A 14,015-nucleotide genomic window follows, 5' to 3' on the forward strand; every position below is an offset into this window, starting at 1 on the left:
TTTACTCACATCTAAGCCAAATTTACAACTATAAAATAAAATACTCAATTCAGGGGATCAGCTTAAATATATATATATATATATATATATATATATATATATATATTTTTTTTTTATATATATATATGCATATTTGGTTGTGTGTCACCAATCGTAAATGGTTGGCAGCATTGGGGCGTCGCTTATATTGGAAAAATAAAACAACTCAATTAATGGGGCAAACTTAAGCACAGAATTTACAGTAAAACTGTGCTCAATGTTATTATTTAGTGTTATTTTATTTGTAGAAGTATTTTTGCAATACAGCTGCCATGGAAAAAAAAAAAACGTCTTGTACAGTACCCAGAAATATAGAAGGAGATCTTTGAGTGGTTTGAAACACAGGGACAACAGTGATATGGAGTGTCTCGGTTAAGTGTTAGTTTGCACATTCTCAAGATTGCCAAAGCCAGAAAATATGAAGATTTACTTTTTCCACACGTGCACACCTTTTCTTCTATTTCTTTTATTATGTAGCAATTTCAAATCAGTTTAGGGTTTGGCTTCTATGTGAGTGTATACAGTAATTTGTAACTTGATAGTTACTTTCAGAGAAATGCGCTACTTTTTGGTGTCAGTAATCTGGGAAATCTGAGTGATATTTTAATGAAGTAACTAGTAACCAATTTCTGTTTTTCTGTAAGACGCCCAACACTGTTGATATGACGTCGTCAACCTTGTTTGCTTTGACTTCTCAAAGGTTTGATGTCACCTCATTTCAGAACAAGTCGGCAGCATACCTTCTTCAGAAGAATGCAGTAAATACAGTTGTTTTGTGGCCATCGTAAATTTTTCATAACACAGGAGCCACAAAAAACAATGTTAAAGGTATAAATACAGCAACGCATAGCTTTGGCAAGAACATTTGTCACTTCTGAAATAAATGCGATACTGCCTTGGACGGTGTTATTGACATTTAGTTACTGTGGAACTTAAATCATTTTAAATCAATCAGATCTATAAGAACAGTAACATTTAGAGCCATGAAAGTCTAATTTACTGTCATAGGCTACTGTAATAAATAACTAAACTTTTGTAACTTAACAACTTTTTTGTTATTTTTGACACATGACGAAACATTTTATTGGTTAAAGAACAAAAAACCCATCCTGCCAGCTATTGTTTTTCCAGGGTCTGCAGCCTCAGGCAGCAACTACAGATGTGTGGAAAAATTTTGCTTCCCTACAATTCGTTCGTTGGGGATTCCAGGGCCAACCGGGATAAATAATTTCTCCAACACGTCTTGAGTTGTCCCCAGGGCCTGACTAGGAAGGCATCCTAATCAGATGCCTGAGCTTATTCCGATCGCAAGGAGAAACAGGGGCTCAACTCTGACTGAGGAGCTCAAGAACTCATTTCAGTCGCCTGTATCCGGGATCTTGATGTTTTGTTTATGACCCAAAGCTCTTGATCAGTTATGGTCCCTCAACTATTTGTTATGGATGACAACGAAAAGTGCATAAAACCCATTTGGATCATTGAGTCAAACAGACCCATTCACAACAATAAGGGTAGGGAACGGAAAAAATGCTCAATTGTTTTTCTTTCAGACATTTTGGCAAACGCACAGTATGTTAAAGCTATTCTAGTTTGTAGTGGTTGACAATGAAGAACATCCAAAGTGGTAAGCTGATAAAACATTTTGCTGGAAGGGCTGATTAATTTAGTTATTATGCCATTTTAAATCCGTTCATTCATTAGCTGCAACGCTTATCCTCACTTGGGTCGCGGGTGGCTGGAGCCCATCTTCGGGCAGTGGGAAGGGGACACCCTGAACTGGTAGCCAGAGCACCCAGAGACAGACAATTCACTCGCTCATTTACACTTAGGGACAATTTGAACTGGCCAATTAACCTGACATGCTTTTTAGAATGTGAGAGGAAACCAGAAAGCCCGGAGGAAACCCACACAAGCCTAGTTAGAACATAGAAACTCCAAACAGGAATGTTCGATCTGATGACCTCAGAACTTTGCCACGGACGCGCTAACCAGTCAGCCGCCGTGCTGCCATTCTAAATGTATCCCTCATCATGTCCCCACCAATTTTAGGTAGTGAACATTAACTGACAATTTTAGATTATGTAAAAAGGAAAATCCAAGATGTCCAATATTGTATTATGCATAAATATGCATTTGGTTAAAAGAAAGGCATTCCAGACCCAATGCAAGTGACCCTACCAAATTTGTATACAGGCATTTGTATTGAGTGCATGTTTTGTTTTTTGTTAAATTAAAGATGAAGAAACAATGCTGGCACTAGGTGGCCCCCTAAGAATACCTGAGTAGCCTACGGACAGGTTTTTAAAAAAGCACACCAGTGATGGGGCATTGCAATTTTCTAGTTAATTTGATATCTAACTGAAATTACATTTTAGTAGATGACTAACGTTTAAAATTTACAACCTGGTAATAAAATAAGGTTGTTGTTTTTTTTATTAGAATTGTATATCAAAATAGTAACAAAAAGTAGCTCTCAGCTTCAAAGGGTTGGTGACCCCTGTACTAATGTATACTTTAATTATTTCTCCAAACACCAAACTTGAAAACCTTTTAAAAAATCCACACTGTGAAAGATCAGAAAAGCACGACATTGTAGTGCAGTAGTTATCCTGCAAACACAAGTTGACCAATTATGTCGTTCTGTCACTCCATTAGTGGCACAACGTATGCTTCATTAATTACCCCATTTTCAAGACTGTGCTATCCACAGCACCTTTGTTGAGACATTAGCGGGAACGGATGTTTTTAAAGTGCATGAAATAAAAAAATAAAAAAGATACAGAGCAATAGCATCCCTCCCACTCACGCGCACGCCCTTCAGGTTATTAAATCGCGAAATCAGCCCACATGCCATTCTATAAGGCTTATCTAAAATTCAGGTGGTGTCTTAATGTGTTTGAGAGTGACTCCCCTAAGGCAGCTAAAGAGATATAATCTTCTATTTGTTCTTCTTGTCATGAAACGTGTCGGGAAACAGGAAGTAGGAACTCATTTGCGTAGACGTCCTCACACTTTAATTGAGAAAGAAAAGTTGTCCAAAACACAAACGGACCAGACCAAAAAAACAAAACAGGTAAAACACAGGCAAAACTACAAATGAGGAATTTCCAGAATTAATCAGAACTTGCAGGAATGTCTCAGAATGTTACACCGCAGTGAAACATAGTCCAACAAGTATAAACCGGTATTAACAAGTATGAACAAGTTTTCAACAACGATTAGGCAAAGCGCAGTTCAAAAGTGCACGTTTAACTACCCACAGGAGTAATCAGAAAATGTGAGTCAGCCGGTGTCAAGGGGCGGTGCCAGCTGGGCGCCATGGCAACCGTCCAGAACCTGACACTTCTTTATTTTTGAACACAGCAAATAACTGCAAAGCCCAATTAAAAGGTAGATCAAATTGCCAACCCTAATGATACCAAAAAAAACATTGTAATATGTATACAGTAATGAAAATGTATGTATTTTCTTAAAGATGTTGTTATAGAAAACTGGACAGAAATACAAGCTCATTCAATAAGCATGTTATCAGAATGAGTGCAAAACGTATAAATACATTTTTCCTGTTTTATTTAAAAATAAAAACATAATAAAGGGTTTGGCAGTGCTTATTGGTGAGTATCAAGCCTCTGGAAATTATTTCAGTACGATAAATCACCATTAGATAGAAGGAGTGTCTTTATTCATATCTTGCCCACAAATCAAGAAAGCCCAACTTCCTGTCTCCAGCGAATTAGTGTGTGTAGGCAGCTCCATAGGGCAGGTAGGTTTAGTGAAGCTGTGTTATGAGAGTCGCGAGATATGGACAAGGAGTAACAGATCGCATTTTTTTCAAGAAAAGATGACCAAGTTCCATTGTCATCATTTGGTCAGAGAGGGATGAACTTTCCAGCATGCCTGCATGAACGTGATCGCCATGGTGATCAAAATTGTGTCAACACATCGTCAAAAACATCGGGCGCCAAAAGGTTCATGCATCTTCCAATGTTCTTGCAATAAAATGTTATTTTGCAAGCAAAGTGCCCTTGTGTTAATGGAAAGCTGTCACGTCAACTGACTGAAAAAAGAAAATCACTCATATCTTCATTCACAACACTTGTGTCTTCATAAAATTCAATGGATTATAGTTCCCAAATTCCTGTCAGGTAACAGAAACTTCCTGATAGACAGCCATATATAGAATTCAAACCCAACATTTGCTCGAGAGACAATGCAAGAAAAAGTTTGTCGAGGAAAGCTTGAAGATCAATCCTCAGATTAAGGGTCACACGCAACTGGTAGAAGATTGACTTTATTAAGATAAGCATACCTTTACTCACAAACGCCTCTACATATGAATTTTACAGGTTACAAGCGAACTGAGAAAAAATTACATCGAGGTCCGTTTTTTTTTTCAGGATACGAATAAACAGACTAGTACTATGCACTGAGGTATCAAGCATAGAAAAAAAAAGGCACCAAAATGAAAGTTTTTCTTGAAATGCATCCTTTTACGCAAAGCTGTTTTTTTTCAGAATTATTTTTATTTTGAGGAAACTTAGCAATTTTTAACACTTGTTTACTAGATAATGATGGGATCTAGAAAGATTTTTTTTAAGTTTTTTTTTAGTTTTTTTTTCTCACGAAAAATGATGGTTCAATCTTTCTTATAATATGTCTTTTGCCTATTTAGCTACAAAACTACATTATTTGTAGACCTCCAAAAAGCGGGAAAATGGCAAAAACCTCTCTCCCCAGTTGAGAGAAACATCTGGCATTGAATAAGTTGGAAAAAAAATTGCAAACCAATGTGAACAACTATTGCTGAAACTGAAAAAAGATCCAAGTGTACCTGAACAGTACCACAGCAAAATCGCCAGGGTTAGATTGTATTGTCTGTACATGGTCACACACGTAAGTAAACATCCATTGACTCACAGCCTTATTCTCTCTCTCCACCACCGTGGAGAGCTTTGAGAGGAATATTAGCCCAACTCTGCAAAGGTGGCTAGGCCTGCCACGGAACCTAAGCAACATTGCCCTGTTTGGGCTCAACACCAAGCTGCAACTCCCCTTTAGCAGTCTGACGGAAGAATCGAAGGTTTCCCGGGCCAGGAAAGTCCTGCTCTACCAAGATTCCACAGGAGTGGAGGTCCGAACCGGGAGGAAATGGTGTGGCTAGAGGCAGTAGACTGGCCTAAGCAAAACTGCAGGAACTGTAGCTACAGGCCGGGCCGGGCTGGGTAACAACCTTAAACTATGCTACAGCAGAACCAACTGATGGAAAAGGCGATAGCTTATCCCGGACAAGGAGCGCTGTAGCAGAGTGGTGCACATGAGCAGGCAAGGAGGACAAAGTGGAAGCACATTGCTGGCTTGAAGATCACCTGGACCAAACTTTGGGAAAGCAGAGCCACACCACTTCAAATCCTGGTCAAATCAGTGTGTGATGTCCTCACAAGCCCTGTCAACCCGTTCACCTGAGGCCTGATAGATTTACCTGTGTGTCTGCTTTGTCAGAAAATAGGATAATTAGAAGACATCCTCAGCTGTTGCTCAGAGCCCATGGGAGGTGGCAGGTATAGGTGGCGCCACAACTAAGTCCTGCGGGCAATAATAGACAAAATCTGCACTGGCATCAACACCAGCAAGCAACAACATAAAACCCAGCGCGGACTTTCCTTTGTTTCCTCCAAGATGACCCAGGGGGGGCTGCTCACTATTGCATAGGACTGGCAGCTCCTGGAGGACATAGGGAAGTACTTGTGATTCCCAGACATAATTGCAGCTACAACACTCCGGCCAGACATGGTGCTGATGTCTAGAGCCTGCAAGCAGGTGGTGCTCATTGAGATGAGTTTTCGATGAAATGCAGGAAAGGAAGAGGGCAAAGTACGCCGATCTGGTGGCTGAATTGCGAAGGAACGGGTGAGGGGCCTGCTGCGAGCCTATTGAGGTGGGCTTCAGGGGCTTTGCAGGCAGGTCCTTACACTGTGTTCTCGGGCTCCTTGGTATTTGTGGACTGCATAGGCGAAAAGCCATAAACATCTTTGGAACAGCTAAAAAGGCTTCACGCTGGCTCTGGTTGGAGGGGGGCGGTGTGGTGTAGTGCGTTAACTGGACACAAGTCAGGGGATTGATCACCTTCTGCTGGGTCACCTAGGCGAGGGTGACCAAAAACACCCGATGACCCTCGGAGAGTCACTGATGATGTGTCCAGGTTGCACCATAAGGTGTATTATTTAATATAATAATCCCGTGTTAAAATAAGCATCTCTACTAAATAAAGCTAGATAACCAACTGTTGAACACAAATCCCCTTAGCATGTGACAGTGATTGTTTTTTTTTATTTACATGTTATTTACAAGATACTGCAATGCTTTCTGCCTCCGTTCAGCTGGTATCCCATTGTTGAACACAAATCCCCTTTGAATAGATAGATACATAGATAGATAGATAGATAGATAGATACTTTATTCATCCCCGAAGGGAAATTCACATTTCCAGCAGCATCCCTGAGCTGAGAACAATACAATAATAAAGCAAAAAGAATACAATATACAAATACCCAGTGGACGTGCAAATACCCACTGTAGCGTGTTATATAGAATAACTAAATAGTGCTACACAGAATACATATTGCAATAAGATTCAGTAATATGCAATGTAGGTGGTGTGGTTTACTGTGGGCTTTTACTCTGCCGGGTAGAGTTAAAGAGCCTCATGGCATGAGAAAGAAAAGATCTCTTCAGTCTGTCCGTAGTACAAGACAGTGACAGCAGTCTGTCGCTGAAACTGCTCTTCTGTGTGACAATTTGACAATGATAGTTTTTTCAGATGTTACAAGACGCTTTCTGCCTCGGTTCAGCTGTATTTCATAGATGTAATCTTTGGTGAAACTCAGAAAATGGGTCTATACATCATAAAGTTAGCAATCATTGGAAGATTTTGCAATGAACAACTTAATCTCTGAGCGTAAATTATACAGTGCAAAGATTAGAGTATTTCTATGTAAACTTAAGTGCGATACTTCTACATTTATTAAGCACATCATGAAAAAAGAGGTCAGGGGCGAAAAGAAACAACTTTTTCCTGTAGATGGTTATAAGATCTTTTTGCTGATTTAATCCTGCCTTATCATGGAAATTTACTTAAGTCGAAGTATGCACAATTGTCCCTCAAAACCATTGAGATAAGAATTGGTCATATTTTCATTTGTGAAAAAAAAACCCATTACTTTTCAAGGAAGTTTTCTGAGAATTTGTACCCAATACCCTCTAACAAATCCTCAGTCTCAGATGAGTTCCCTTGGCTGGAGATTCAATTTTAGATCAAGCTTAATTCTCTTCCCTAACAAGACATTTTTAAATAAAGTCTTGAATACACTTCACACACTCTTTAACGACTTCCCACATTAATTTTATCCTTGAGTCTGATTATAGTCCTCGTCCTTCGTCGAAATTCGTTCACCATTTCAATTTAAAAGCTGCCTTGAAAGCAGGCGGGTTGGCATCAATTACAGCTAAGAAATATGTTAGCCTTCCCTTAATGTTGCAATGGGACATCATTGAATGCATTTTTATAAGTAATGATGGTACTTCAATTGGTCATGACATTTACAACCACACATTGGCAGCCGCCCGCCTAGCTGATAAATAATTGTAACTACACAGACATAAGAGGAAACAGGAAAGCCTACCAGCCCTGTAAAAAGTAATTCAATTGCTAAAATATGGCTTGGCAACAAAAAGAAAAAAAGTCAGTGTGATAGTAGAACTGATCAAAATTGAGAAATGGGCCCCAAAGATGGCCGTAAACACCAACAAGCATTAACTCATCTCTGCCTGCCGGCTACCTGGGGAGCACTTTGTCCTGTTATATCAGCTTTGTTTGCTCTGTTTACAAAAGAAAGCCTAATGGCTTATGTAGGCTCTGGAACATCATGGATCTAGTAGTTAAAAGAAAAACTGCCAAGTTGTTTGGAAAGCTCAGTTGTAAATCCATGTATATGGTAGAAGTGCTATTTTTGAATAGGTCTGAAATGTGGCCAGGCAGAAATCGTACCAGTACTACTAATCAGTGTTGGGAGTAACTTGCGTACCGTAACACGTTTTGTATAAAATGATGTAATTCAACTTTTGTTAGAACATGATGATAAATTACAATGTCTTCTATTTCCTGACCGTTCCTCCTTCGCACAGAAAGTAGCATACAACCCTGTATCTGCCAGTAACATAATAATAACAGCAACAGAGCAGCATAGGCGTGTTTGTATCTAGCTACAAAAAAAAAAAACACTGAATAGTTTTTGTGATGCCGATTCGAGCACAAGGTACAAGAACGTTGAATTTTCTCCCGACTGTATATGCTTACATCTAAGCGGTAAAATACTAGAATCAGGAAGTCTGCTTATATGCACACGTTTGGTTGTGTGTTTAGTGACTAGTAGTGAATAGAAGGCAGTGCGTGAGGAGGTGTGGTTTACACAGAAACAAACTAAATCAATCAGGCAAAGGTAGGCACAGATTTTACATTAAAATAATTTTGGTCTTTTTAATTGTACAATTATTCTTGCCATACACCATGCCTGGAAAAAAAAGAAAGCATCATGAACATTACCCTGAAATGCAGAAGGACGTTTTTGAGTGGCTTGTAGCCAAAAGAAAAAATGGATATTGAGTGTCTCGCCCACGTTAGCATGAAAACGCTTGAGATCGCACAAGCCAAGAAATATAAAGGGTTCACCGCTTCCACAAGTAGGTGGACATGTTTTCTTCTATTTATTTTACTATGTGGCTATTTCTAAGCAGGTTTAAGCTTTCAGGTAAGTTAGAGCGAGATGGGGCCTAAAAAAGCCCGACCTGACCCGGTTTGCAGATATATTAACCCGAACTCACGCGAAAGCAAACTTGATCTGAGGAAGTCAGCCCGAAATAAACCCGAAGCTTTACTTCAGCGCTTAAGTGTGTATTTCGGCAGAAGTACACAGCTTCGGGTTTACTTCAGGCTGACTCCCTTAAATCAAGAGTGCCCTTCAAAATACAGCGCCAAAATGAACACTTTGGCGTCCAGGTGTGAATTTCGGCAAAGTGCAGCGAAATGAAACTGAACAAAATGGAACCGAAAAGAAAATCATATTCTGCAGATTACAAAATGCAAAACGTGAAATATTTGGCCAAAAAACAGGAAGTTTGTAAAGGTTGTAAGCTATTGGCGAGTAGCTGAAATGACGTCTGGTGTAAGCCACGCAGAGGTGGAAAGAGGAAGCGCATCTTCTACCATGAGACAGAGGATGAAAATGTATTTGAATTTACTGATTTGGAGTTAAACTGATAATTTGGTAAGCATGTTCTTTACGACAAAGTTTTCTGTATAATATAACTTCAGCCCTGACGTGGCATTACACAAGTAAAAGTACTGTTCCTTTAAAAAAAAAATGACTCAAGTAATAGTAAAAAGCAGCCATCGTAATAATTACTTGAGTTAAAGTAAGTGCACGCCCTGCTAATCCTCCACGAACAGAAAAAATAATAATACGGCGAGAAAGAGGCTTGCCTTCCAATGTGAGCATTTACGGTAATTGGTTTCTATAGTTATTTTCAGAGTACTACGCTATTTTTGGGCTTCAGTAATCTGGCGGATAACAAAATTACTTTTTAAATGAAGTAACCAGTGATTGTAACTAATTACTTTTTTTCAGTAACACACCCAACACTGCTACCAATTATGTGAGATTTTAACAAGATTAACTAACATGTAATAGTCTATTTTCAACACTCACATATTTCAATTCTCAAATGCAGATTGTACACAAACTGTAAATTAAGTTTTAGCAGTTTAACAGAAGCAACTCTTATTGCTTGACATTTATATGGCTGGTATCGTTAACTAATCAAATTAATTAGAGCTTGGTTAATCATAACTGTTTTTAGCTATTGTAGCAAAAACCATGGCAAAAACACAGATGTTATCCATTTTACACTATTTGATTAAGAGGAAATTAGAAACTGAAATTGTGGTATTGCATAATATGCCATACGTTATTCAGCATGGATTTCCATAGCAGGTGGATTCATTTCACGTGACCTTTTCAGACCCAGAAAGATTTCCTGTTCATCTTCATTACAGCCCAGCAAATGGGTTGGTTTATCCTCATTAGCTTATTTTCAAATCAGCTCCATACTTGAGCACACAGTGGATTTTTTCTCAAGCAGATCTTCATCCGCTCCCACAGCTGATGCACATTGGTTTCTGTTTAAGACATCACAGTGGTCGGGCAGATATTTACAAAGGTCAACACTGCATATTTGACTCAAGGTCTCATGTTGCCAGCTGCACCCGGCAGGGCATTTATTAGAACTAGGGACAGAATTATTCCACAACTATCTGTCGTATTAGTTTGAGTTTTTTTTGTGTGTGAATAAAAGTGTGCATATTTGGCGAGCAGCCACAAGATTATAGTCTCTTACACAATTCAAGGCTTTATGATCAGGAAAAATACGTGCATTAAATCCGTGATTCGGATATACTCAACGTTTTAAAAGATTGTTGTAATACTGGGGTTGCACGGTGGCTGAGTGGTTAGCGCGTCTGCGGCAAAATTCTGAGGTCATGGAATCACATCCAGCTATCAGCATTCCTGTGCGGAGTTTGCATGTTCTCCCTGTGCTTGCGTGGGCTTCCTACGGGCACTCCGGTTTCCTCCCACATTCCAAAAACATGCATTTCAGGTCAATTGGATGGTTCTAATTGTCCCTTGGTGTGAATGAGCCCACTGTCCACTCCAGCACACCCTCGAGTCTACTGAGGATAAGCGGTGCTGGTAATGAATGGATGAATGTTAGAATACTTTGTCTGAAATTGTATCTATGGCATCTTAAATGATATATGCCACAAACCATTATGGTTGGCTTAACTATTTGATGTTTTTTACTTTACAGCTGGTAAACCTTGCACGAGTGCACTTGAGACAGGACATAACAATAATTGCATCTCAGAAACTCATTGCTCATTTAAGAAACACCATCAAATTAAAATTACACTTTGACAATATTGTATAACTCACGCTTCTATTCTAGAAACAACTGTAACGGAAGAAAAAAAAGAGCAAAACGAGGTTCATGATGCCTGACTCACAGTCATGGTCACTATATTAGACTCTAAGTCATTTGAAAATCAATTATTACCATTTTTTAAAATATGTATTTTTTATGGATAGCATACAGTACACCCCTCACATTTCATCATAATGTTTGATTGAACAACACTGAAGAAACATTAGACACTATGAAATCTAGTTTGCAAAGCTTATATAGCAGAGTGAATTTATTGTTCCCCTGATAAAACCCTCAATATTTCCATTAGTAGTTAAATCCCTCGTAACAAAAGTGAGTAAACCCTTAAGTAAAAGTTCCTGAAGTTCAATATTTGTGTGGTCACCGTGATTGAGCAGAACTATTTTGATCCTCCTGGTCATGTATTTTACCAGAGCCTTACAAATTGCCACTGGAATGCTCTTCCACTCCTCCATAACAACATGACTGGGCTGGAGGGTATTATGACTGAGCTGGAGGATATTCCCCCTCGGATGGGTCTGGCCTTGATGCGGCGAGGGGGCTTGCGTGTTCCAGTGACCCTGGAGAGCGATACCGTCGGGAGCTTGCCCCTGGTAGGGTCACCCATGGCGGGCCGGTCTCCGGGGTAGGTTCCAGACAAACAAAGACCCCAGCGTGTCGGTACGCTGTGAGGTGGCAGCCCCACCAACCGACTATCCTGCGGAGGGCTAACAACTCACCCAGGAGAAACACACTTTGTTACGAAACTGACCAGAGAAAGAAGCCGGACTGACCAACACGGTAACGGACCCCAGCCTGCCCCCGACCAACGAGTACGGATCGATCTTCGTCATAAGACCCGTGTCGCCACCTGGAATGTCCAGACACTCCTTTGCCCCGGAGCTGCCACCCTGCTGTCCCGAGAGCTCTGTCGCTATAACATCACCATGGCAGGGCTCTGTGAAGTACGATGGCAAGGCAATGGTGAAACAACAGCTGGCAACCATTGCTACATCTGGAGTGGCCCCGAGAGTCGGACCGGCCTTTACGGTGTGGCTCTTGCCATTCCAAAAGCCCTCCGGAGGTCCCTCATCAGCTGGACACCAATAAGCGACAGACTACTGTCTGCTCGATTCCTCCACCATCACGGCAAGATGACAGTGATCGTCGCCTACGCCCCCACCGATGTCGCTGATGAGGATGCGAAGGACGCGTTCTTTGACCAACTCCACCAGGCTGTCAACCAAGCCCCACCACACGACGTCACCATCATCCTCACTGATGCCAACGCCACTCTATCCAGCAATGATCGGTCCCCCGGCTCACCTGTCGGCACCACCTTCGTTGACAGCACAACAAACGACAATGGCAACCGCCTCCTCCTCCTCTGCCACCAAAACAACCTTTGTGTTGCTGACACCTGGTTTCCCCGGAAATGCATCCATCACTGGACGTGGTACAGCCCAGATGGCAGAACCAGGAAGGCATTGGACCACATCCTGATATCACGACGCTGGAAGTCGTTTGTAACCAACTGCCGGGTGTTCAGAGGAGCACAGCTTGGCAACACAGACCATCGTCTGCTGGTGGCCCAGCTCAAGCTAAAGCTCCGAGCCAACCAGCACAAGACTCTGCCTCGCCCCGACTCCTCCCGACTCAGCGACCCCAACATCGCCAGAGACTTCAGTTGCTCCATCCGCCGCTCTCTTGATACCCTGGCTCCTGACAAGCTGACAGACTGGGCGGCCTTCAAGGAAAGTGTCCTCCAGTCTGCTCACAATGTCCTCGGACGCCCGCGATCCTCCCCGAGAAAGCCCTGGATATCAGAGAGGACACTAAACATCATAGACCAGCGGCGTGAGGCCCGACTCCGAGGCGACCTCACAGAGTATCGGAGACTGAATCGCCTGCGCAATGTGGCCATTGCTGAAGATAGGGAGAGGTTTTGGCAGGCAGAAGCCCAACAGCTTGAGTCCGCGGCCAACAACAACAACATGAGCCGCGTATTCAGTCTACTACGCCAAGCCCGTAGCGGCCCACACATAAAGACAGCCCTGGTAAAGGACTCAGACGGCAACCTCATCATGACAGAAGCCAACTGCCTCGAGCGCTGGAAGGAGCACTTTAGCCTCCTCTTGCAGCACAGCACCATCCCGGCTGATCCCACCCTCCTAGGGGCTGCGAGCACAGCACCTCCTAACGACACCTGCTGCACAGACCCTGTAACACCCGAGGAAGTGAGAGCTGCTCTGAAGAAGCTGAACACCAAGAAAGCCCCCGGCATCTGTGCCATTACCGGCGAGATGCTCAAGGCCGGCGGTGATGGCATGGTGGAGTGGCTAACCCGCCTATTCAACCAGGTGTGGGAATCGGAGCAGCTGCCCACCGACTGGACCAGAGGAGTCATCTTGCCCTTCTGGAAATGCAAGGGCGACAGGCTTGTCTGTGGAAACCACAGAGGCATAACCTTACTCTCCATCCCGGGCAAGGTCTTTACCAGGATCTTGCTCAGCCGTGCCCTTCCAGCAATCAGAAGCTGCCGCCGTCCCCAGCAGGCTGGCTTTATGCCCAACCGCTCCACAACGGACCACATCTCTGCCGTCCGTTTGCTGATAGAAAAGACCCGTGAATTCCGTAAAGATCGCCATCTGTATATCGGATTCATTGATCTGAAGGCCGCCTTTGACACCGTCTGCCACTCTTCACTGTGGAACATCCTCCAAGCTCTCAGAGCACCACCCAAGATCATAGCCCTGTTCAAGCTGCTCTACAGCAACACAGAGAGCTGTGTCCGTATCAACGGCATTGACTCCGACTGGTTTGCTATCTCCAGCGGCGTTCGCCAAGGCTGTGTGGCTGCTCCCGACCTTTTTAATTGCATCATCGACCATCTGATGTTCAGGGTTAGTGAGCGCATCCCCGGAGTGTCTTTCGGCAACTAC

The 14,015-nt window shown here is 42.2% G+C and overlaps 1 protein-coding gene across 1 annotated transcript in view; it reads right to left on the reverse strand.

The window, feature by feature from the left end:
- plpp4 (phospholipid phosphatase 4) overlaps positions 1–14,015 on the reverse strand; it is a 104,467-nt gene that overhangs the window by 62,612 nt on the left and 27,840 nt on the right. The gene's annotated exons all lie outside the window — the stretch shown is intronic.

The sequence above is a fragment of the Urocampus carinirostris genome, chromosome 13, assembly GCF_059441175.1.
Source record: "Urocampus carinirostris isolate Australia breed hairy pipefish chromosome 13, RoL_Ucar_1.0, whole genome shotgun sequence".
Lineage (NCBI taxonomy): Eukaryota > Metazoa > Chordata > Actinopteri > Syngnathiformes > Syngnathidae > Urocampus > Urocampus carinirostris.